This window comes from Lepisosteus oculatus, chromosome 14 (genome assembly GCF_040954835.1).
Source record: "Lepisosteus oculatus isolate fLepOcu1 chromosome 14, fLepOcu1.hap2, whole genome shotgun sequence".
Taxonomy (NCBI): domain Eukaryota; kingdom Metazoa; phylum Chordata; class Actinopteri; order Semionotiformes; family Lepisosteidae; genus Lepisosteus; species Lepisosteus oculatus.
This window is the reverse complement of record NC_090709.1, coordinates 16,118,891-16,143,959: the sequence shown is the minus strand read 5'-3', so window position 1 is coordinate 16,143,959 and position 25,069 is coordinate 16,118,891. Positions and strand designations below refer to the sequence as shown.

General features: G+C 45.9%; 3 non-coding genes across 3 annotated transcripts; 2 read left to right on the top strand and 1 right to left on the bottom strand.

Annotated features, from left to right (window-relative positions):
- Positions 1-8,260: 8,260 nt before the first annotated feature.
- trnad-guc (transfer RNA aspartic acid (anticodon GUC)) lies at positions 8,261-8,332 on the bottom strand. The gene has a single exon. It is a non-coding gene; the product is annotated as a tRNA-Asp (tRNA).
- Positions 8,333-20,215: 11,883 nt separating this feature from the next.
- trnak-uuu (transfer RNA lysine (anticodon UUU)) lies at positions 20,216-20,288 on the top strand. Its single transcript has one exon. It is a non-coding gene; the product is annotated as a tRNA-Lys (tRNA).
- A 4,709-nt stretch (positions 20,289-24,997) lies between these two features.
- On the top strand, positions 24,998-25,069 carry trnaw-cca (transfer RNA tryptophan (anticodon CCA)). Its single transcript has one exon. It is a non-coding gene; the product is annotated as a tRNA-Trp (tRNA).

Genomic DNA, 25,069 nt, shown 5'->3' with positions numbered 1-25,069 from the left:
GGTGCGCAGAGCCCACAGCCACCTGCTCCAGCCTTCCTGTGTTGCGGCATGAGCGCACCAAGAGTAGCGGGAGAGTGTTGCAGGAACGTCACTCAGAAGGAAAGCCACCCAGGTGTGCCCTCTGAGCTCTGTCCAGCGCATCTTCCTCGCATGGACTCCTGCCTCCGACGGGCAGGAAACAATTAGCAAGAACAGAACGACACCCCATGGGTGTCTCATGACCACACCTTAGGTTGTGACACGTGCAGGTGTGAGGGGTTGCCGGGCTACTTTGGAGCAGAGCTTGGGTGGAGGGGGGGCGGGATAGCAGACAAAGAGGTGACACCTCAAGGTCTGCACGATCACAGCTCTCCGCTGCCCCAGGCTTCCGCTCGATAAGCTACTGGACACACCCGCCCCTCCTCACACAGACCGTGGAAAAGCCCCCGCGTGGGAGGGCTCTCTCTTCCTCCCAGGAGCTCTTGGACACGACGCACAGACAGGGCGCGGGGAGCTGCCGCCTGCAAACACGGCTCCAGGCAGGACTCCACTCCGCAGGAGCCGCAGAGCAGAGGAGATGGGGGCAGCTTAGCTCCTGTGCAGAGACCTGAGCTGTTGTTGCTGCGGACGCTGTCTTTTCTGCACTCGGGGTAGGAGTGAATGTTGAGTTGCCCTTAGAAATGAAGCAGAGCATTTCAAAGGCACGGGTGTGTGTGTGTGCGTGCGCCCTGGTGATTCTGGGAGACAGATCGAACCTGGGCTAAAAGAGAGGGGGCACATTGAAGTGAAAGCAGGAAGCGCTGCGACATGCACTGTGCAGATCCCGCCACACTAAGAGGTGAGTGGGTCTGTTCGATGCACAAAGAACGCTTTGATAAGCGTCAAAGGCAAGTAATTCCGAGTTGGTCGTTTGTGCTTTCCGTTCAGACGCGTGTAAGAAAAAAACGGCTCAGGGACGCCAAATATGTAACTGAAGTGGCTCTCTAAAGGCACCAGTTTTGTAGGGTTTGGGCATTTACTGAGACAATTATTAATTGTAGCAGTAAATCACAAAGTTGATTCTTTTGATGGCTTTAGAATCCAATCATGCGACATAACTCAAACAACGCACACACACAGGTACTAATACACGAGGATACATTTATTAATACATAGAATATCCATATAAAACTAACAGATCTTATCGAGAGGGTTATCAGAATACAAAAGGTATATATTCAGTCAGTTACAAAGAGCTACACATATGTTCAGTATATCATTCATTAAGATCGTTTCATAAATGAACTTGGTTATAACTTCTACATTAGATACTCAAAACAAGTACATAACTCTTAGGAATTCAATTGATATCAACTGGTTGCGATAACAATTGAATTCTCGAGCTGTAATGCATTGAAGTTGAATACTCATCCAATTTCTGGGGATTCAGATCTCCTGCAGACACAAGGAAATAGTTGCAGGCTGTTGCTGTCCAATCCGCGCTCTCTGGCTCGGTGCCAGGCTGTGCTGTGCGGCTTGCGACGGTGCACTGCTGATGCTCACTGTTGGCTTTAACTAGCAATGTTTGTGCACAGGAGAAAAGATGACTGTGGGTCCCAGCAAGTCAGGAAGAGGACCGTTTCGTTCCTGATGAAGAGCTACTTCTGAATAGTGAATTAGCTGTCCACAGTTCCGACCTGTTCACGAGGCCTGCTGCTGGTTACTCTCTGGCAACCTCCACTCTAGACTCTTAGAACAAAGGAAAGTTCTGGCACTCGGACACACTGGCCGTTCCGTGGTTGTCCGGGCTGAGTCTCAGGATGGTCAAGAGGCGCGCTGCGAGAATGTCCTGCCCTTGGGAGCCTTCTGCTCCTGGGCCGTCTTGCCCTGGAATTCTCCTTTGAATTCCCTTTAGAACAGTCCACAGAATCTTCCTGAATCTTACTGAATCTCTGTGTTGCCTGTTTTTACCTGGAGGAACTTCAGCTCGTTGATTGGCTGAAAGTTCCATGGGCATCAGAGTCCCACGTGGGTTACTCGGCCCTACCAGTCCCTGATTGGTTGATCAAGGTGAGATATGAGTCACTTACTCCTGACACTTAGGAATGCAGTCCAGATGTCCAACTCGCACTCCCTAGACAGATAGGCACCAATGGATTACCATTGATCATGATAGCCAGGTTTAGCTAAGTGCATCCCCCTTTGGGAGCTGTCCTTATCAAAAGAAAACATCTTAAATCAGCCTGCATGAATAGTTTCTCTGCGGCTGCACCACAGAGATGAACAGAGAGATGAGGCCTAATTTGGGAAAGCTCAGAACACTTAATTCTTTCTTATTAATAAGCCTCGCCGCTACATATCCCCCCTTTTTGAAGGTCACGAGGTCCAGAGGCATTGTTGCCTTCAAAACAAAACAGAGTTAAGTGATGTCCCTTGCCATTAGAACTTTAACCTTAAATGTCCACATTACTCCTCGAGAATTCATAACGGAACCAGCATTGGATACAAACAGGATGAATAACATCTGGATATGTATAAACACGGTAGGAGACATTATCTCAGTCTAGGAATTAAACATCAGGAAGCTCACTGTCCATATCTGATACTTCTGTAGTAGATATTTGGGGAGAAGTCACTTCCTTTCTTTTGACATGCTACCTTTGACTCATTTGTGCTACCCGGAGTACATCTTGATGTGAGAGTACATCATTCAGAGTACACTGTCAGTCATGATCCAGCTACCTGGCAGTAGTGTTACAATAACAACAGTTCCTGTTCCCAGCCCCCGATAAACCACAACACCTGTGTTGGGTATCTGCTAGGGTGGTTTGGAGGTTTGTTCCATTAAAGCAAACTAACTACCTGTACCTCTTCAGGGCTTACTGTTTCTTGGATTTCTATCCAATTCAATAGTGTGGCACCTGAAGGCATCCATGACCTCAAGTTTGGTCTTATGTTGTTTGGTTCCAGACCGTACAGTGTTAAGTTACCATGCTGTACTATGGCCTCCTCGGGAACTTACAGGAAAACTATTGGTTAGGTAGCTGCATTGTGGTAGCTGTATCATACCTGTCACAAGTCATAGTGTCAGTTAAATGTGGTGTGCTGACCAGCCATTTACTTCCCACCTGCTCTTCATGGGGTTCATTAACCTCCCTCTGCTCGTTAGTAGCTTTACACCCTTCATTGGTGAATCGTTTAGACACAGCCAATGGATAGCTTTGGTAGCCATACCCATCTCAAGATTTGGAACCGAATTCAATCTTGGATTGCCTTCTGGGTGAGCTATGAACGATGGGGTTAACTGGGGTTAAAAGAGTGGAATCAAGTGGGTTTGGGAATTGTGCCATGGTTAGACTGGCTACAGTGGCACTAAACTCCCTTAACAGGTCTTGTGTCAACATTCTGGGCTGTTGCACACAAGCATAAACCCACTGTATAACACCAACAATCATGTCCACTGGTTGGGGAATAAGGTTTAACCCTGTTGCACAGGAAGTTGCCTGTAGGGTTTTCCCTAAGCTTTCCAACTTTTGCTGCTGTCGATACAGTCTGTCACTACCCTCTGGCATCTCTGACACCTGCCTTCTTGGGGCAGTCAGGGTTAGAGTGCCAGTAGCAAACAAACCTACCAGAAATAGCAAATGCACAACAGTGGAGGCATCAGTCCTCCCAAAAGTCTTCTCGGGTGGCTAATCTCAGTCATCTCCTTCTGAGTGACTGTCGCCTTTCTAAGCTGGCGCAGCATGTACATGGTGTCTTTCTCAGTATGCCCTGTGGCATCTTGGGCACCAACATCCTGGAAATCTGGGGGAATCTGACGCAGCTGCTGATGCTGCTCCTCCTTTTTCAGGCCATCTGCTTTTTCGATTTCTTCATGCCTGTGCTCTAGGAACCCTGCAGGGGGCGGTGCAGCGGTGGAGCATGCCTGACCCTCGGCTGAGTGGTCATCTGGAGCACCTGAGTGATCTGGGATTGTTATCCCATTCTCACTGTTCAGGTTTACCCTGCACACCTCCAGATTGAGGAATCCCTCTATCGGGATGTTTACAACCGTTCGCTGGGGGTAGGTGTAGGACACCTGCTCACTCCCCCCTTCCCTCGCTAGGGGTTCAGGGAGCTGCCCCAGCACTGGGATAGCTAGTTCACAGTCTTTGAACTCACTATCACTCACCAGGCCCATGTCAGTGCAGGCAGGGATTCTGACATCCCTCTTTGCGATGTCCTGCACTGGCAGGCGGGTGACTTGACCATCCAGCTCCAGTCTGGGTGAACCACTGTTGGTCAGACTCAGACTGACAGACTGAGCTGGTGGCTTTAAGAAAACCAGCTCGGCTTTCATTCCCTGTCCCTTCTGGGGGACTGGGTGTGTTGGCAACCCTGCCGTTGAGGCAGGAACAATCAGGTCAGTCTCACTCACTACCTGGTAGTTGAGAAATAATGTTAAATGACTGCAGGTTCCCTGGGTCACAGCAGAGGGAATCGGCATCTGGGATCAGGTGTGTCCACAGCGCAGTAGTCTCAGCGTCCAGCTGGACCTCCTGTCTAACCTGTGAATGTTGCACCAGGGGCACCTGGTGGTGGCCCCATGACAGCTGCTCAAGCAGATCCTCACTAATAGAGGACCTCTCAGGGCTAAAGGCGAGGGCTACATCACCAACCTGCTCTCCTGCCATCTGGATCCCTTCCACCACTGCAGGGTGGTGGTGCTGACCCCTCTTGGGTGCCAGGGTGCACAGGGAAAGCTCCTTTTCATCGCCAGGTGGGGAGATCTGCTCCTCTTTAGGGATGTAAAAGGTGTGTGCTTTACCTGGTGGATCAGGCGGCCGCTTGGAGCACCGCTCCTGTGGCAGGGAGCCTGTTGGGACCTTGGCCGGGACACGACTTCCCTGTATATCCGGGGAACAAGGAAATATTTTTATTTCTTGTCCAGAGGGAACAGAAGGAATCTCCACCTGGGCTTCTGTGTTCGGTGGGCACTGTGTGAGCACAGTCTGCCTCTTGGCCCCCCTTTCCTTCTGTACAGAAGGCTTAGGAGCCTTGACCTGTTTCCACACCTTGCCTTTCTGGTGATCCACCAAAGGTTCCTCTCTGAGTCGCATGCCCTTTTCTTTTTCTACCCGTTTGAGCTTGCCGTGTGACATCAAACACCTCTCAACCTCAGTGTCAATCAGTGTCTCACTGTGTAAGACATCTCCCATGGCAGCCTCGAGGTAAAAGCTTCCTGCTTTTCCTCTGTGTTTTACTGCCTGCTCTGTGACTTCAGGGGTGGAGTCAGCACTCACTTGGGAGTGGCTGACCTCACCAGGCAGGAACCCTTCCGCTCAATCAGATAGACTGAGGGAGGGAGAGGGGGCGGGTCTCCGCCTCCTCCAGTGGAGAGTATCAGCTCATTCACGCTTCCGGCAGCCTTGGGGAGCGGTTGTCCCTGTCCTAATAAAGCTTGTTCAAGCCTGGGCAGGCGGGCGGCTACTGAATCCTTTTGTTCAGCTTTATCTAGCCCTTTCCCTCCCCGGGTGTTCTCATGGCACTTAGGACGCTGGGTGCGGTTCTGTGTGCCTGCTTTGGAACGGGGCTTAGCCAGCTCAGGAGCCTGTGCTCCTTCAAGCAGGAGGGAGTTAACCCTGCTGGCTCTGACGGCGAACACAGTCGCTTTAACAGCTTTTAGCTCAGAGCGACTTTGGACATCATACTCCCAGGCTTTCTGCACGAATCTCTTAATATCAGTCATTTTCATGGTCTGTGCATCTGTATGCATTAAGATCATCTTTCTGACTGACGGGTGGAGATTCGCAATGAATAAACCCTTGAAATGTGTGTTCGCCCTGCAAAATAAGTTCGTCTAAGTCTCTCGTAATATTTGCGAGGGGACTCTGCTCTCTCGTGCTTAATGTTAAGTGCGGCGTCTATCGCGGCAGTCGGATCAATAAACGCACTGTATTCTTCGATAAGTGCTCGACATAGCTGCTCAAAGTCATTACAGACTTCTTTCATCTGCCTAGCCATCCACTCATGTACAGCTCTGCTGGTAGTCTTCCTGACCTGAAACACTTTCTCCTGTTCTGTGGCGTTTGGCAGGTACTGCAGGGTATACCTGAGGTCTTGAATATAACTCTCGATATTATTCTCTGACACTGCGGGGTCAAATCTCTCTATGTCCTTCGCTAGCTCTCTCAGAGAATGGAGATTTATTCTAGCTTCTCCGCTGACGGAGATATGGCAGAGATCGTGGTCAGACCTGTCGCTGCTAGAGAGAGTGCTTAATAGCGACTCGAATTCAGACCTTTTAGCAACCATCGTTAAACTTAAAGAGTATTACTTTTAAGTACGAAATCACAGTTTTACCACAGAAAACCACAAGATCAAGTATGCAATCAACCCGGTAGATCGCAAAAGATCACAAAACAATCAAGCACTGCTTACAGAGCATTAATGTTTTTCGACTTCTCCAGTGCCTTCAATACCATCCAGCCCTTACTTCTAAGGAGGAAGCTGGAGGAGATGCAAGTCGATGCCTCCATGACCTCGTGGATCACTGACTACCTGACGGGCAGACCACAGTCTGTGAGACTTCAGAACTGTGTGTCTGAACTGGTAGTGAGTAACACAGGGGCACCTCAAGGGACAGTTCTTTCTCCATTCCTCTTCACCCTCTATACTTCGGACTTTAAGTACAACTCAAAGTCATGCCACCTGCAAAAGTTCTCAGATGACTCTGCAATTGTGGGATGTATCAAGGGTGAGCAGGAGGAGGAGTACAGAGGACTGGTCAGCAGCTTTGTGGAGTGGTGTGGGGTGAACCACTTGGAACTGAATGTTACAAAGACAAAGGAACTGGTGGTAGATTTCAGGAGGAAAAAGGTCAAACCTACTCCTGTCTACATCCATGGGAGTGGCGTGGAGATGGTGGACTCGTACAAGTACCTGGGAGTGCACATCGACGATAGACTGGAATGGTCTAAGAACATCGAGGCCATCTATAAGAACGGACAGAGCCGACTTTACTTCTTGAGGAGGCTCAGGTCCTTCAATGTGTGTAGTAAGATGCTACACATGTTTTATCAGTCGGTGGTAGCGAGTGCCATTTTCTACGCAGTGGTGTGCTGGGGCTCTGGGATTAGAGCAGTAGATTCCAAAAGGCTGAACAAGCTCATCAGGAGAGCAAGGTCTGACCTGGACCCCTTGGAGGTAGTGGCTGAGAGGAGAATGATGTCCAAACTAGAGGCCATCATGGACAACTTCTCCCATCCCCTCTATGACAGGCTTGCAGGAATGAAGAGCACGTTCAGCAATAGACTGATTCATCCACGGTGCAACAGGGAGCGCTACAGGAGGTCATTCTTGCCGTCTGCCATAAGACTGTACAACGCATCCACCTTGCGTCTTGGCAGAGGCAACAGCGACAGTGACCTGTTTCTGGACTAAACGCATATACACATCTACTGCTACATCTGTTCTCTTTCTTTTTCTTTTTCTTTTTCCCGTTTACAACCACTTTTGTGCAATATATGCCAGGGACCTGTGCAATACATTTATATTTATATTTATATCTATGGTTACATCTATACTTATATTCATACGTGTGATAGGATTTTCTGTGTACTGTTCTGTTCTAGTTTCCTCTTGTGTGTCCGGACTGTGAGTAACTCTTGTATTGTATTGTATGTATTGTACAATTATTATATAATTCGTTACACTGTGGCTGTGTTGTGTGTGTTAAGCTGCTGTTGCACTGCAATTTCCCTCACGGGATCAATAAAGTATCTATCTATTAAGGGGAACTTCCTTTCGGCTTTCAGCACAATGTATTGTCGTGTATGAAACCCGCGGCGTTTTATATGAATTATTCCGCTTGGTTGACTCATTTCAGTCTTGCCACGCTCGTCCAGGGACGCCATAAATGTAAGAAAAAAACGGCTCAGGGACGCCAAATATGTAACTGTAGTGGCTCTCTGAAGGCACTGACCACTATACGATCACGGCGAGTTACCGAGACACACACGGCAGGGCGGAAAAGGTCCCCGGTTCGAAACAGATCGGCTTCTTTTGTCGCCACGCACACTGTTTGGGGATTCGCCTAGCGCTGTGATCAAACAGACCCACTCACCTCTTAATGTGGCGAGATCTGCACAGTGCATGTCGCAGCGCTTCCTGCTTTCACTTCAATGCGCGTCCTTATGTCGAGTCGTGTGCCGTGCAGAGACTCTGAAACCGAGAGCAATGAAAAGGTGCACAGCGCTGTGAAAGAAAACGCAGAGAAGTGAAAGGCAGTCCTTTCTCTAAGGAGGTAGAAGAAGAGCAACTCCCCGTCGGGGAATCGAACCCCGGTCTCCCGCGTGACAGGCGGGGATACTCACCACTATACTAACGAGGAAGACATCGGGCTTGTCGACCCCCAGCATCGTGTCCCGACCCACCGTGCTGGAAGCCGACGCGTGCTGTGATTCCTTTACGGAGCAAAAATGACAACCAAGGAGCCGTGAGATCATTTCAGCATTTCGCAGAAATTCAGCATTTCGAAAACACAAACGACCAACTCGGAATGACTTGCTTTTGACGCTTTTCAAAGCGTTCTTTGTGCACGACGACTGCGCCGCCTAGCAGATACAAATGGGTTGTACAACTTTGAACTAGCAAATGGAAGAGGGCTAAGCCCCCTCTCTTTTAGCCCAGGTTCGATCTGTCTCCCAGAATCATCAGGGCACACACACACACTGTCTTGTTTCTCGTACACATATAGTGTAAAAGTTAAGAACCCAGGACGAAGATGTGACACTCGAACAAACTCTTTATTATTTAACCTGTAACTCCGAACCAGTTAGCTCCTAAATTCACTATGACCTGTGACCCTGAGCAACCATTACTCCCCGCTCAGCCCTCCATCAATCAACATGCAGTTTCACTGCTGACGCACACAAATATTACACCTTCTCCAGCTGTTATGAATCGCCTCTCTTCAAAGCCCGGTGTGTTTTTTTTTTAGATGTTATATATGTCAGAAAGAGCACTGTGATGTCAGAGACACCAGCCAGAGCGCCAGGATCAGAGAGCGAGACCGCGGGAGGCGCGCGGAGCGCACTGCAGAGAGTTATTGATCACTTATCTATCGACAACCTATTAATTCAACCGAAGAACCGTAGAATAAACGATTAACTTCACCGACTGGTGAGTACTGATTCTTTTCCCGTTCTTGACCCTGTTTTAAATATCTAGAAAACGGTCAATACCGCCTGTATCGATCAATTACAGTACAATAGTGCGTTTAGTGTTAATAATGTTCAATCCGAAATTAAAGAATGGTTATTCAAATTATTATTTAGGAATTTAATCCTAGAGCTAGAGAATTATATTCCAAGTTGATAAATTTGTTTAAGTAACAGTTTAAATGCATTTTCCATTTGTTTACAAATCATAAGTATGGTAACCACGGCGACACGCGCCACGTCACTGTGCCCGGCTACAGTAGGTGTCTCGACTTCGTCACAACGAGCGGTGTGACGTCACGGACAGCTCCTAATACTAATGCTAGTGTATTCCTGTTAATATTAGTGATAGTACAACTGGTAGTTTTAATATTAATGCTAGTGTTCATGTGAGTATTAGTGCTTATTATAGATTTAATGTTAGTCATTTTAGTTTTAGTGATTTTATTACTGTTATTATTAGTATTAGTAGTGTAGTAGTAACTTTGTGTTATAGTTAGTAATAATGATAGTGTTAGTCATAGTGATAGTGTTACTGTTGTAATATTAGTGGTATTTTTGTTAGTGTTTGTTATAGTGTAACTGTAGGTAAGAGTGTATGTGATGTCCATCAGTGTGTGAGTTTGTGTCTGTGAGTATGTGTACTGTCTATGTGTGATTCTGTAAATGTGTGCGTATCAGTGTGTGGGTGTGTATCTCTGAGTGTAGTGTCTACAGTATGTGTGTGTCTGTGAATGTGTGCTAGTTTGTATTTGTGCATGTATGTGTCTGATTGTGTGTATAAATGTGTATGGTGTTAGTCAGTATGTGTAGTGTCTGTGTGTGTGAATGTGTGTGAGTGTGTAGGTGTATACTGTATCTCTCAGTGTGTGAATGTGTTTGTAGGTGGGCTTGGGCTCCAATGTTGTGTCTGATAGAAGTGACCCATCAACAGGTGTTGAGGTCCAGAGCTGCTTGCAAATGGAATCACTTTCTAGATGGATAGATACTTTATTGATCCCGTGAGGGAAATTGCAGTGCAACAGCAGCTTAACACACACAACACAGCCACAGTGTAACGAATTATATAATAATAGTACAATACATACAATACAATACAAGAGTTACTCACAGTCCGGACACACAAGAGGAAACTAGAACAGAACAGTACACAGAAAATCCTATCACACGTATGAATATAAGTATAGATGTAACCATAGATATAAATATAAATGTATTGCACAGGTCCCTGGCATATATTGCACAAAAGTGGTTGTAAACGGGAAAAAGAAAAAGAAAGAGAACAGATGTAGCAGTAGATGTGTATATGCGTTTAGTCCAGAAACAGGTCACTGTCGCTGTTGCCTCTGCCAAGACGCAAGGTGGATGCGTTGTACAGTCTTATGGCAGACGGCAAGAATGACCTCCTGTAGCGCTCCCTGTTGCACCGTGGATGAATCAGTCTATTGCTGAACGTGCTCTTCATTCCTGCAAGCCTGTCATAGAGGGGATGGGAGAAGTTGTCCATGATGGCCTCTAGTTTGGACATCATTCTCCTCTCAGCCACTACCTCCAAGGGGTCCAGGTCAGACCTTGCTCTCCTGATGAGCTTGTTCAGCCTTTTGGAATCTACTGCTCTAATCCCAGAGCCCCAGCACACCACTGCGTAGAAAATGGCACTCGCTACCACCGACTGATAAAACATGTGTAGCATCTTACTACACACATTGAAGGACCTGAGCCTCCTCAAGAAGTAAAGTCGGCTCTGTCCGTTCTTATAGATGGCCTCGATGTTCTTAGACCATTCCAGTCTATCGTCGATGTGCACTCCCAGGTACTTGTACGAGTCCACCATCTCCACGCCACTCCCATGGATGTAGACAGGAGTAGGTTTGACCTTTTTCCTCCTGAAATCTACCACCAGTTCCTTTGTCTTTGTAACATTCAGTTCCAAGTGGTTCACCCCACACCACTCCACAAAGCTGCTGACCAGTCCTCTGTACTCCTCCTCCTGCTCACCCTTGATACATCCCACAATTGCAGAGTCATCTGAGAACTTTTGCAGGTGGCATGACTTTGAGTTGTACTTAAAGTCCGAAGTATAGAGGGTGAAGAGGAATGGAGAAAGAACTGTCCCTTGAGGTGCCCCTGTGTTACTCACTACCAGTTCAGACACACAGTTCTGAAGTCTCACAGACTGTGGTCTGCCCGTCAGGTAGTCAGTGATCCACGAGGTCATGGAGGCATCGACTTGCATCTCCTCCAGCTTCCTCCTTAGAAGTAAGGGCTGGATGGTATTGAAGGCACTGGAGAAGTCGAAAAACATGATCCTTACAGTGTTGCCAGCCCTGTCCAGGTGTGAGTAGGCCCTTTGCAGCATGTAGATGATCGCATCCTCCACACCAACACTGGGCTGGTAGGCAAACTGTAGGGTGTCCAGTGATGAGCTGACCAGGGGTCTCAGGTGGGATAAGACCAGCCTCTCCAGTGTCTTCATGATGTGAGAAGTCAGTGCAACTGGTCTGTAGTCGTTGAGGACAGAGGGGCGCCCTTTCTTTGGTACCGGGACCAGGCATGATGTCTTCCAGAGCACCGGGACTCTCTCCAAGCGCAGGCTCAGGTTGAACAGTCGCTGGAGCACTCCGCTCAGCTGATCAGCACAGGCCCTCAGAACTCTGGGACAGATGTTATCTGGTCCTGTGGCCTTACCCTCGTGCAGCCTCTTCAGCTCCTTCTTCACCTGGTCAGCTGTGATGGTCAGCCTGGCCCGGGGGATGATGCTCATAGTGCTTTCAGTGCTGGAGGTGTTAATGGTGGAGGTGTTGAAGAGTGGCAGCTGTGGGGGATGGGTGGGTGAGCAGCCGTCGGGGGTTGTAGCTGTAGGCGGCCATGTTTGTGGGGGGATGGAGGAGGTGTTGGGCAGTTGCAGCTGTGAAGGGTTAGGGAGCGTGTGGCTGTGGGGGGATGGGTGTTGCGCCACAGAGGACCCAGAATCAAACCTGTTAAAGAACTGGTTCAAGTTGTTGGCCATCTCCAGGTTCCCTTCTGTTGCAACCCCAGCCTGTTTGAAGCCAGTGATCTCTCTCATGCTGCTCCATACATCTCTCACCCTATTCCTTTGCAGCTTGTCCTCTACCTTCCTCCTGTAGGCATCCTTGCTCTCTCTTAACTTCTGCTTTAGCTCCCTCTGTACACGCTTGACCTCTTCCTTATCTCCCCTCCTAAAGGCTCTCTTCTTGTCATTCAGAAGAGCCTTCAGGTCGCTGGTGATCCAGGGTTTGTTATTTGAAAAGCAGTGTACGTCTTTGGTGGGGATGGTGTTGTCTACGCAGAAGTTAATATAGTCAGTGACACAGTCCACCATGCTGTCTATGTCGTCCCCATGTGGTTCGCACAGCACATCCCAGTTGGTGGCCTCCAAAGCACCACGTAGATCCTCCATAGCCTCCTGAGACCATCTCCTCACAGTCCTCATGGTCACAGGTTGGCGCTGGACAATAGGCTTGTATAGTGGTGTAAGCAAGACAAGGTTGTGATCTGATCTGCCAAGGGGGAGAAGGGCTGTGGAACTATATGCATCCTTAGCATTGGCATATAATAAGTCCAGTGTTTTGTTTTCCCTGGTCGGGCACTTAACAAACTGGTGGAAAGTAGGCAGAGTGGTGGAAATAGATACGTGGTTAAAGTCCCCTGAAATAGCTATAAAAGCGCTTGGGTGCTTTGTTTGTAGCCTGGCTGTGACTGTGTTTATGACGTCACACGCTACCTCTGCATTTGCCGTGGGTGGAATGTAAACAACAACAAAGATGGCGCATGTAAACTCCCGCGGCAGATAGTACGGACGCAGTCCTACGGCTACCAGTTCGATGTCCGGGTTACAGACGCGCTCCTTAACATGAATATGTCCAGGATTACACCATCTGTTGTTTACAACAGATGGTGTAATCATCTGTTGATCATTCTAGAGTCCAGACCAATGTCTACAGAGCTGTGAGTGCTCTGTTTTTATCACTATTAGTAGTAATGACAGCAGTAATAGTAGGAGGAGTATTAGTATCAGAATTAGTATTAGAATCTGAAGTCATGGTCGTAGTAGTAATGGTAGTAGTGGTATTAGCAGTTGTGTCAGTGGCAGCAGTATTAGTAGCAGTAACAGTACTACTAGTAGCTTTAGAAACATTAGTAGTAGCAGTAGGAGTAGCTGTAAAATTTTATTAGTTGCAGTTGTGTCAGTGGCAGCAGCAGTAGTAGCTGTAGTAGCAGTATTACACTAGAACCATGTGTTACGATCCCTGCCTCCCGGCAATGAAAGAGGCAGAAGAAGGGGTAGTCTTAGTTCATTAGTCTACCTATCAGTGTACGCTTTCACCACCACACCTCCGTCTCATCTTGTATTTAAGCACTAGTCTTTCCCTACCTCCTCGCTCAGTATTGGTTTTCCTTTCGAGCTACTTAGTTGCGCTACGCCTTCTACCTCTTTGTACTGTTCTGGTTCTGACTTTGGTTTTTCCACTTTTACTACATTTTTTGGATTACGGCTTGGCTTCGGTTGCTCTTTCTCAGTTTGGATCTCTGGCTTCCCCTGGACTCTCGGCTCTCTCCTTCGTCTCATCTATCCGCCAGGGCCGCAGGTCTGCCCAGGATTATGCCATAAACTTTCGAGTAGCAGCAGCAGAGACTCACTGGGAGGATGAGGTCCTAATTTTTCTTTTTCTGCAAGGGTTATGTGAAGAAATAAAGGATCACCTGGTAACTATACCACAGTTGGGCAGAACTTTGGAGGAAGTAATTTTCCAGGTGTTGGAATTAGAGTTTAGAATTTGTCAGAGGAATATAGAAAGATCTCAGACACAGATACTAGAGGTTCCTCGGCCACCACCTACCAACACTCTAGACTCGGAATAATCTATGGAAATTGCCTGCACCCGGTTAACTCCAGAAGAAAGAGAGATGCAGACAAGAGGGCCGCTATATGTTCTGTGGAAAATTAGGACACTTTAAAGCTGACTGCCCTGCTTTACATTCGTCTTTGAGGCGCCTCCCTACTACTCAAGATCCTGTGGTGAGTGAGTTAACTCAATCCTCTAAGTTTTCCTCAGGATTTTCTATTATGTCTACACTGTTTTGGGGTAATAAACAGACGCCACTTCTTGCTTTTATTGACTCAGGGGCAGCAGGGAACTTCATCGACGCCTCCTTAGCTCAAGCTTGGAAATTACCCATGATCCAGGTGACTCCTCCTCTTCATGGACAATCTATTGATGGTTCCCCAGTGTCTCCAGGACTTATAAGATGGCAAACTGAATTAATAAGATTGCAAATTGGCGCCACACATGTGGAAGATATCTGGTTTTATCTCCTCGAGACCCCATCACATCCCCTTGTACTAGGCTTTCCCTGGCTCCAACAGAATGACCCTAACATTTCATGGTCCCGTAGAGAAATTTTAACTTGGGGACCCCAATGTATTGGTAGTTGCTGTCGTCTGCAAGGTTGTAAGAGTTGCACTCATGGAAACGCCCCCTTCTGGTGTTCCTACGATACCCCCCCCAATATTCTGATCTACAGGAAGCCTTCAATGAGCAAGAGGCCTTGGCTCTCCCACCCCACCGACATTATGACTGTGCCATCGACCTTTTGCCAGGAACTATTCCTCCTAAAGGTCGTATATTCCACTCTCCAATATGGAATCCGAGGCCCTGAAAATATATATACAAGATTCTCTGAAGGCTGGAATTATACGCCCATCCACTTCTCCTGCTTGTGCCAGTTTTTTTTGTGGAAAAGAAGGATGGTTGGCTCCGTCCCTGTATTGATTATAGTGGCCTTAATGAGATCACTATTAAGAACCGGTACCCTTTGCCCATAATTCCGGCAGCGCTTGAGTCCGTGCATGGGGCCAAGATCTTCATCAAACTGGATCTACGAGGGGCTTATAATTTAATCCGTATTCGGGAAGGGGACGAGTGGAAGACAGCATTCATGACAACCCATGGACATTATGAATATTTGGTCATGCCTTTTTGTTTGGTAAATGCCCCAGCAGTGTTTCAAACCTTTATTAATGATATTTTTTGTGATCTGCTACTGTAGCGGCGAGGCTTATTAATAAGAAAGAATTAAGTGTTCTGAGCCTTCCCAAATGAGGCCCCATTTCTCTGTTCATCTCTGTGGTGCAGCCACAGAGAGACCATTCATGCAGGGTGATTTAAGGTCCTAGGGCAGCTCCCAAAGGGAGCTAAGCCTGGCTATCATGATCAATGGTCATCCATTGGCGCCTATCTGTCTAGGGAGTGTCAGATGGACATCTGGACTGCATTCCTAAGTGTCAGGAGTAAGTGACTCATATCTCACCTTGATCAACCAATCAGGGACTGGTAGGGCCGAGTAACCCACGTGGGACTCTGATGCCCATGGAACTTTCAACCAATCAATAAGCTGAAGTTCCTCCAGGTAAAAACAGGCAACACAGAGATCCTGGGAGATTCAACAAGAAAGGGAAGATTCAGAGGAGATTCAGTAAGATTCTGGAGAGGATTCTGTGGACTGTTCTAAAGGGAATTCAAAGGAGAATTCCAGGGCAGGACAGCCCAGGAGCAGAAGGCTCCCAAGGGCAGGACATTCTCGCAGAGCGCCTCCTGACCATCCTGAGACTCAGCCCGGACAACCACGGAACGGCCAGTGTGTCCGAGTGCCAGAACTTTCCTTTGTTCTAAGAGTGTAGAGTGGAGGTTGCCAGAGAGTAACCAGCAGCAGGCCTCGTGAACAGGTCGGAACTGTGGACAGCTGAATCACTATTCAGAACTAGCTCTTCATCAGGAACGAACCGGTCCTCTTCCTGACTTGCTGGGACCCACAGTCATCTTTTCTCCTGTGCACAAACTTTGCTAGTTAAAGCCAACAGTGAGCATCAGCAGCGCACCGTCGCAAGCAACACAGCACAGCCTGGCACCGAGCCAGAGAGCGCGGATTGGACAGCAACAAGCCTGCAACTGTTTCTTTGTGCCCGCAGGAGATCTGAATTCCCAAAGATTGGATGAGTATTCAACTTCAATGCATTACAGCTCGAGAATTCAATTGTTATCCCAACCAGTTGATATCAATTTAATTCCTAAGAGTTATGTACTTGTTTCGAGTATCTAATGTAGAAGTTATAACCAAGTTCATTTTTGAAACGGTCTTAATGAATGATATACTGAACGTATGTCCTATTGATATGTGTAACACTTTGTAACTGATTGAATATATACCTTTTGTATTCTGATAACCCTCTCGATAAGATCTGTTAGGTTTATATGCATATTCTATGTATTAATAAATGTATCCTCGTGTATTAGTACCTGTGTGTGTGCGTTGTTTGAGTTATGTCGCATGGTTGGATTCTAAAGCCATCAAAAGAATCAACTTTGTGATTTACTGCTACAATTAATAATTGTCTCAGTAAATGCCCAAACCCTACAGAACTGGTGCCTTCAGAGAGCCACTATGATTACATATTTGGCGTCCCTGAGCCGGTTTTCTTACACTACAAAGGTTTGTCTTGGTATACCTTGATGACATTCTAATTTTCTCTAATACCTTCCAGGATCATGTTCTCCATGTCAGAGAAGTTCTCTCCCGACTCATAAAGAATAAACTTTATGTCAAACTGGAGAAGTGCACTTTTAATGCTTCTAGGATTCACTTTTTAGGTTACATCATCTCTCCAGAAGGGGTGAAAATGGACTCAAGTAAAGTCTCCGCAATTACTGATTGGCCCACACCCAAGAACCTTAAACACATGCAACGGTTTCTTGATTTTGCCAACTTCTATAGGAGGTTTATTTGAAACTTCAGCTCGGTGGTTGCTCCCATAACCTGTTTAACTCGCAAAGGACCCAGACAAGGTAAATGGACCCCTCAAGCAGAAGAGGCATTTCAGGACATGAAACACCTGTTCACTACTGCCCTCATCCTGAAACACCCTGATCCTTCTTTGCCTTTTGTTGTTGAGGTGGACGCTTCTGGCCATGGTGTGGGCACTGTTCTCTCTCAACGTCATGGAGAAAAACAAATTCTTCACCCCTGCGCCTTCTAAGAAGTTATTCCCTGCACAGATGAACTATGATGTTGGTAACCGTGAGCTTCTGGCTATTAAGTTAGCATTGGAGGAATGGAGGCACTGGCTGGAGGGAGCTCATCATCCATTCTTGATATACACAGATCACAAAAACTTGGAGTATTTACAATCGGCCAAACGTCTATGTCCTCGCCAGGCCAGATGGTCCCTCTTTTTCTCCAGATTTAATTTCCTTATCACCTACACTCCAGGCTCTAAGAACATCAAAGCTGATGCTCTCTCACAGATCCTCGACCCCCCTGAGGCTGAACTGCTTCCCGAACCCATCATCCCTTCTGGTAAATTCCTGGCAGCTGTCAGATGGGACATAGAAGTTGTAGCTAGACGCGCCTTGGCTGGACAAACTGTACCTCCTCAGTGCCCTCCGGACAAGTTATTTGTCTCAACCCCAGTCAGATCTTCTGTCTTCTGTCTTCTGACGTACCTTGGATTTCATCTCTAGAGACTTCTGGTGGCCAACCATGGTTAAAGATGTCAAGGAGTATGTCCAGGCCTGCTCTATCTGTTCCCGAATTAAGTCTTCTCGGATGAGGGCGGCAGGCCCTCTTCAACCCTTACCTATCCCCAACCATCCTTGGACCCACCTCTCAGTTGATTTTATTACTGACCTTCCACCAAGCCAAGGATACACGACAGTCATGACAGTAGTAGATCGTTTCTCTAAATCTGCCCATTTTATTCCCCTACCTTCCTTGCCTTCGGCTAGGGAACTAGCAGACCTGTTCGTACTGCATATCTTCCGTCTTCATGGCATCCCTAAAGACATTGTTTCCGATAGGGGCCCCCAGTTTATTTCACAATTTTGGAAGGCCTTCTGTAAGTCACTGGGAGCCCCAGTTTCGCTTACTTCAGCTTACCACCCTCAGGCCAACGGTCAAACTGAGCGTATGAATCAAGAGCTGCTAACCTACTTAAGGGCATATATCTCATCTACCCAAGAAGTGGATCACTGGCTTCCCCTGGACTCTCAGCTCTCTCCTTCGTCTACGGTATTTGGATCACGACTTGTCTCTATCGGCTCCAGCAAGTGGCTTCATTACTTGGTTTTGGTTTCACTGGCCGAATCCTTAACAGAATACTGAGCCACTTAACATGGACCCAGCAGAACAAGAGGAATTTCGCTCGGTTTTGGATCAATACTGGCAAGCCTTACTCCAGTTACAGGCTTCAGTCCAACAGATTTCACCGCTCCTGTCGGCAGTGCCGCCTACCAGTAATAGTGAAAGTAACGCTGGAGCTGCCGCTTCGGCTCCGCCCCCGCCAGCTTCTACACCCGCTCCTCGACCTCTTCCACTTACACCACCTGACAGGTTTGACGGCAACCCTACGAGATGTCGGGGTTTCTTAGCACAGTGTGCGCTGGTTTTCAGGCTCCATCCGGAAACTTTTTTTTTCTCCTCAAGACAAGATTGCCTTCGTACATTAGTTTCTCTGTTAACTGGCTGTGCTCTGGATTGGGCAACTGTCCTACTAGATCGCAGGGCTCCTGAGGTACAGGACTATGATCTCTTTTTAGAGAAATTTAAGGGGTTTTTTTGTCGTTCCTCAGCTGGACAAGACTCCTACCGCCTCTCATCTATCCGCCAGGGCCGCAGGTCTGCACAGGATTATGCCATAGACTTTAGAGTAGCAGCAGCAGAGACTCACTGGGAGGATGAGGTCCTAATTTTTCTTTTTCTGCAAGGGTTATGTGAAGAAATAATCACCTGGTAACACCTCCGTCTCATCTTGTATTTAAGCACTAGTCTTTCCCTACCTCCTCGCTCAGTATTGGTTGGCCTTTCGAGCTACTTAGTTGCGTTACGCCTTCTACCTCTTCGTACTATTCAGGTTCCGACTTTGGTTTCTCCCCTCTTACTACGTTTTTTGGATTACGGCTCGGCTTCGGTTGCTCTCTCTCAGTTTGGATCTCTGGCTTCCCCTGGACTCTCGGCTCTCTCCTTCGTCTACGGTATTTGGAGCACGACTTGTCTCTATCGGCTCCTGCAAGTGGGTTCATTACTTGGTTTCGGTTTCACTGGCCGAATCCTTAACAAGTAGCTAAATACACAGGTCACACTGCTCCAGTTGAGGCTCAAACTCACAACCTCAGCATGACTCTGCTGTGCATTGCTGTATAAGCACCGCGCGCTGACCGACTGCGCCACTGGAGCTGTTTAACACCCTCTCCTCATACAGACTGACGCTGCAGAAACACAGGCTGCAAACGGGGTTTCAGTTGTGGATCCATCTCCACATGGGGGAAAGGGACAGTAAAATAGCAAGGAAAATACAAGAGAAGAAACTGAAAGAATTGTGCTCACTGCAAAGTAGAAAGGAAAGAGGTGGCTGGATACGTAAAACAACTCCGCAGATAATTTGTAACGACATTCTTTGGTGACAATCAGCGGTCGGATTTCTCTTCAGGTCCAGCTCTGCAGTTTGAACGTACATTCTCCGAGATTGGTTAGTTATATGTGATCAGCTGATATTAAATAGGACTAATAAGAATCAATACAATTGATGTCTGGCAAAGGCAAATAACCTTTGTACATGATCTGGAATGTGACTGGTTAAATTTCAGCAAAGTTGCTACCCCCTTTATAAAGGGTGTGCACACTTATACAACCAAGACATTGAAAGTTTTTTTTTATTATTGTTCCAAAAAATGTTCCATTTGTTTTCTTTCTTAAATGTTGTTGATTAAAAGATCTTATTAAATGCGAAAAAATCTGATTGTGAAAAGGTCAAACTCTTAGTGAAAAAATCAGTAATGTGAGGAAAGATGAATTGTGGGAGCCCCTTGACTCCTCATGTCGTTCTGTATTTCTCGCTCATTCTACTGGGAGTTGTGCCGTCGCTTCTGGATAAAGTCTGTCAGTGGTCATTCCAGATGGGTCAGGTATGACTGCACTTCGGCACAAGAAGAGACATGTGATTTGCGAGGATCCCGGCAGTGTCTTCGTTTTTTTCTAGAGCCTAGATAGCTCAGTTGGTAGAGCATCAGACTTTTAATCTGAGGGTCCAGGGTTCAAGTCCCTGTTTGGGCGGTTGTGCCTTTCTTCAATCTATTGTGAATGTCATTCTAAATCGTCTTTTATCTTTCCCTCTTCTAGCTGTACTGTGGTTATTTTAAATGTTCATCACTTGTATTTTCTTTAGTGTTTCCTTTCACAAACCGAAAATGTTCAAGGTGATCTTCTCACCACACTCCACATAGATAAATTAAAAGAAATCACAGAAGAGTAAAGGACACGCAGCGAGGAGCTCCCGCAGTGAGTACTCTTGAATACGACAAGAGGAAAGGCACACTGCACATCTGCGGAACATCGCAAAGTAATTTTTTTTATGAAAGGTTCAAGGAAACCTGAATATGTTTGCTAGAAGTATTTCAGAATCACAGTCAAATCGAGTAAGATTGCTGCACAGATCTGACGTGTGAATTTAGAATACTGTTTGTGCGTTGTATAAAATACGCTGTTCAAAGCTTTTAAAAAACTACAGAGATACGTTTCGGAATGCGTCTTCCTGTAAAAATAAAATCTCTACACGGGTGCTATAAGCAGAGTCTGAAGCCTGCTTAACAGAAGAACTATATTCAGAGGGCCAAAGAAGTGAATATTTCACCAAGCGAGAGAAAGCATCTCAGAAAAAGGAGGTGCAGTCTCTTCCATGCAGAATAACACCACAAAGTCAGACTACAAGTGCTGAAAAGCTGCTATCAAGGGTAACCCGGCCGAGCGCTCTAAGGAGCTGGATTAAAGCTCCGTCTCTTCGAAGGCATGAGTCGGAATCCCACTGCTGCCCAGTATCTCCTTGTTAAGAATCATGGTTTTGTTGTTGTAGATTCTGCGCGATTAAATCAGTTTCAATAGAATTAATTTGAACAGTCATATTTGTTTTATTCCTCCTACCATGGCAATTTGTGCTCAAAGATTTAACTTTTTTGTATTTTAAAAAACATGCTAGCCTTGATGGGAAAGTAAGCGGCACTGCAGGCGTGGTGGCCAAGTGCTAAGACTTCGGTATCAATAAGGTCAATAATCTGTTAAACATTTTATGCAATTTTTTCCATAAATGATGTTCACATTGGAACAGTGAGAAAGGCGTGCCTGGATGCGCTTGAACCATCACCTTATTATCATTTGAGTCCCACCCTGACCGCACTAAGCAATTGTACCACAGAGACTCCAACAAGTCAGTTTTCTCCATTTGCAGTTTTGGGTAAAAAATAATCTGCACTTTTAAGCAAGTATTGTATTTCAAATTTGGCAAATTTCTTGAAAAACGTTGTTTCAGAGAGAAGCTGAGTAGACAGGAATAGCCCAGTCAGTAGAATATCGAGCTTTTTATCTCTAGGTCCCTAGTCAGGTGACTGATTTTCTTGCAACTACTGTGAACCTGCGAAATAGATGGTCTTTTGTCCCTCAGTATAACATAGAAGTTGTTCTATTAATGTTTAAAATGTTCAATATTTTTCATGCTCTTAAGCACTTTCTGTCACAAAGTTTATGGTGTTCTTGGTGCTGTGCTGCACGTAGATAATATAGACGAGAGCACAGGTAACAATACAGGACAAGCAGTGAGGAGCTCCCGTAGCTTTCAACTCAGTGCAGAGTCCAGAGGGAGGCCTAGGTCGCTGAACGATCAACAGGTATCTAATAATGACATTCACAAAGGTGACAATACGTTTTTTTCAACATATCCTTACATTTACTCATACAGCACAATGTATTTTCTGTACCCTCAAATCCCCAATGTAACTACTTTCTCCTGAGAAACACAAGTATAGAGTGAAATCACAATAAATTATACAACAAATCTATTCAAATGCCCAGATATGACAGAACACACCCCTTTAAATATGTATTTCCTTCATTTCAGTTTTCTTCCCTCCCCAGGATACCTGAAAATTCACTATCGCATATTAAAGGCTGTACATGTCATACATCTACTAATAAAGATGGACATTAAAGTTAATTATTTAAAAAATACACTTTTCATTAAGACATGTATTGACAAAATTATTGTGAATAGTTGTGGTGTCTGGAAAGCAATTTTTGTTAAATATAACAATTTTCAAGCGAGTGGTGCATAAGCTCGTTATTTAGAGACTAAATTATTTCCACTGCATTCACAACAGTTCTAATGTGTTTGCTTGTTCCGCATAGCCTGCTACTGAGTTGTTTTCAGAACTGAAACCTATAAGAACATTATTTAAGATGCACCATGGCCCAGAATCGTTCATTGGGACTAGGATTAATATCAACTGAAAGTACTCCAAAATAAAATATTTAACCTGAATATTAAAAGAGTAGGAAAGTATTAAAACAACACCATAACGTCTTAACTTCCAATCTTCTTCCTGGTTCAGGCCATGTACAGGAAAATGACATAATCAGTTGAGTCATGCCGAGACTGAAAGTTTAAGCCTCACCTGGAGCAGCCTGGTTTTCTGTCTTGACAAAAAAAGCGTTTTGTTCCACAACGGCGTGAAATGATCACGTCTTTCATTCAACTTCTCTCTTGTAGTAAAGCAGACCTTGCTAGGTGAGCATTTGCTCCGGTAAATTAGGTCACTTTTCATGTTAACTCACTTCTTCTAAACACAACATTTCCTGGTGCATGTTTTCTCCATGAAAAAAGACATTTTCCCTTACATGATTTCTCGTTTTGTTTCATCAAAGAGTACAGAAAGAAGAAAGAATGGAAAAGCGTCGTAAATGAACTCTGCCGCCCTTGGGAGATGTCAAGCGCATTGGACATGAAAAGTGCCCAATAAAAGCCATTTCTCTTCGTTTCTCTTACAGTCAGGGCTCCTGTTGCATGTAAAGGAGTCAGCTTGCTCAGCCAGCAGACTCAGTGCTTACTGAACACAGATGGCTCAGAGCGGTGTGTCCAAGCGGCTGTAAAAGAGGAGAATTCTGCCGGCGCCGTAGCTTAGTTGCTTTAAGTACCTGTCTCGATAACTGGAGATCCTGGTTCCACATCCCAGCTGTGCCTTTCTTCCTGTCTTTTTGTGCAGAAAGTACCATTTTGGACAACCGCATAGGGCTTGATTTAGTTTAATGCATGAATGCATTTCCTTTCTGCAACAACTTGTTTTTCAAGAAATTCCTACTGCTTGTAAAAATTGAAATGTAATTCTTGGCTATCAGAGCAGAAGGAATATTGCCGACTGGCAAGAAAATGCAAGCAATGTTTATTTTTTGACCAGAAAGGTGCAAATGGAGAAAAGCCCCTCTCGTCAGTCTCTGTGGTGCAATCAGTGAGCGTGTTTGGCTGTTAACTGAAAGGTTGGTGGTTCAAACCCACCCAGGGACGATCTTCTTATTATTGTCAATGTAAACACTGCCTCCGCTAAAGCCGAAACCTTAAACCTCTTTATATTTGCTGAAAATGTGAGTCTTTTGCCCGTGTCCAACAACAGCACTTGAGACCGGGGAAGTCCAATAGTGATCAACACCGCAACTCCCCAGACAACCATATTCACCCATGGAAAAGTATCTTTCAAGGGCTGGCGGGAGATATAATTTATACTCCTGTTGCGTCCTCTGCTAAAATAGTTTAGAAATACAACGCGGATCTGTTTGAGAATTTGACAAGCATTGTTACGTTAGCATTGTGAAGTTGGATGTTGATATTTTGATATATTTACCTTCATTTTAACATAAATATAAACATAAATGCTGTACAATCTGTGCTATACAATCAAACACAGGTATATTTTGAGTCTCGTGCTGATCGTCCTGTGGATCCAAAAGAAAATTTTAAAGCTGATACATTTTCGATTGTAATTTGCATCTAGCTACAATGTCCCTGGAAAAGAGATTTTATTAGTTGCGTGCAATCGGTATCTTTTACTTTACGTATGGTAGTGGAAATAGTTTGAAAAATGTTTTCTAAAGAAGATTGTATTGCCAGGACCTGCCTTTAGCGCTCAGTAGCGATGACGCTGTTGATATAGATGGAGAAGAAATGTAAGATGAATTGATGATCTAAGCTAACATAGCCCTAACACGCCTCCTGGAACAGTGTTTGTATTCATAGCAAGTAATATTCTTTTTCAAACCCGAACGTTCCTTTTGCATTAAGTGTTACATAACAATTACCGGTTTCGGTAGCTTCTGAAGAGCGCACTTTTCTAAACTGAAGCCTATAAGAACATTATTCAAGATGCACCATGGCCCAGAATCGTGCATCGGTACAAGGATTAACATCAATCGAAAGAACTCCCAAATAAGAGATTTGACCGAAAAATTGAAAGAGTAGGCAAGTATTAAAACAACACCATAACTTCTCGACCTCCAGTCGCTTTCCTGGTTCAGGCTATGTGAAATGACATGATCGGTGGAGTCATGCCGCGGTTGTGAGTTCAAGCCTCACCTGGAGCAGCCCGGTTTTCTGTCTTGACAGGTAAACAGTGTTTTGTGTTATTTGCTAAATGGAGAGAGGATTCTGTGTTAATTGTGCTTCTCCTGGGAGAGGTCAAGATGAGAAGTTCACGACGCTGGTAGTAAATATCCTGTCCAGGAATATCGGGGCTGTAGGGGGTCAGATCTATAGATGTAGTAAACACATCAGTGGAGACGGTGTGTCTGCTCTCTGTGAGAGAGCCGGGCGGAAAGAATAATCTGTGGTCTGGGAAGAAGAGACCCTCGTTGGAAGAGCGGCGCTCCTCACAGGAGAGAATGAAAAAAATCTTTTTCAGGGACACTGATTGTTCTCTTTGGGGGAATTAAAAGCACTTATAGCAAGTGACCTTGTGGCGTAACGGTAGCGCGTCTGACTCCAGATCAGAAGGTTGTGTGTTCAAATCACGTTGAGGTCA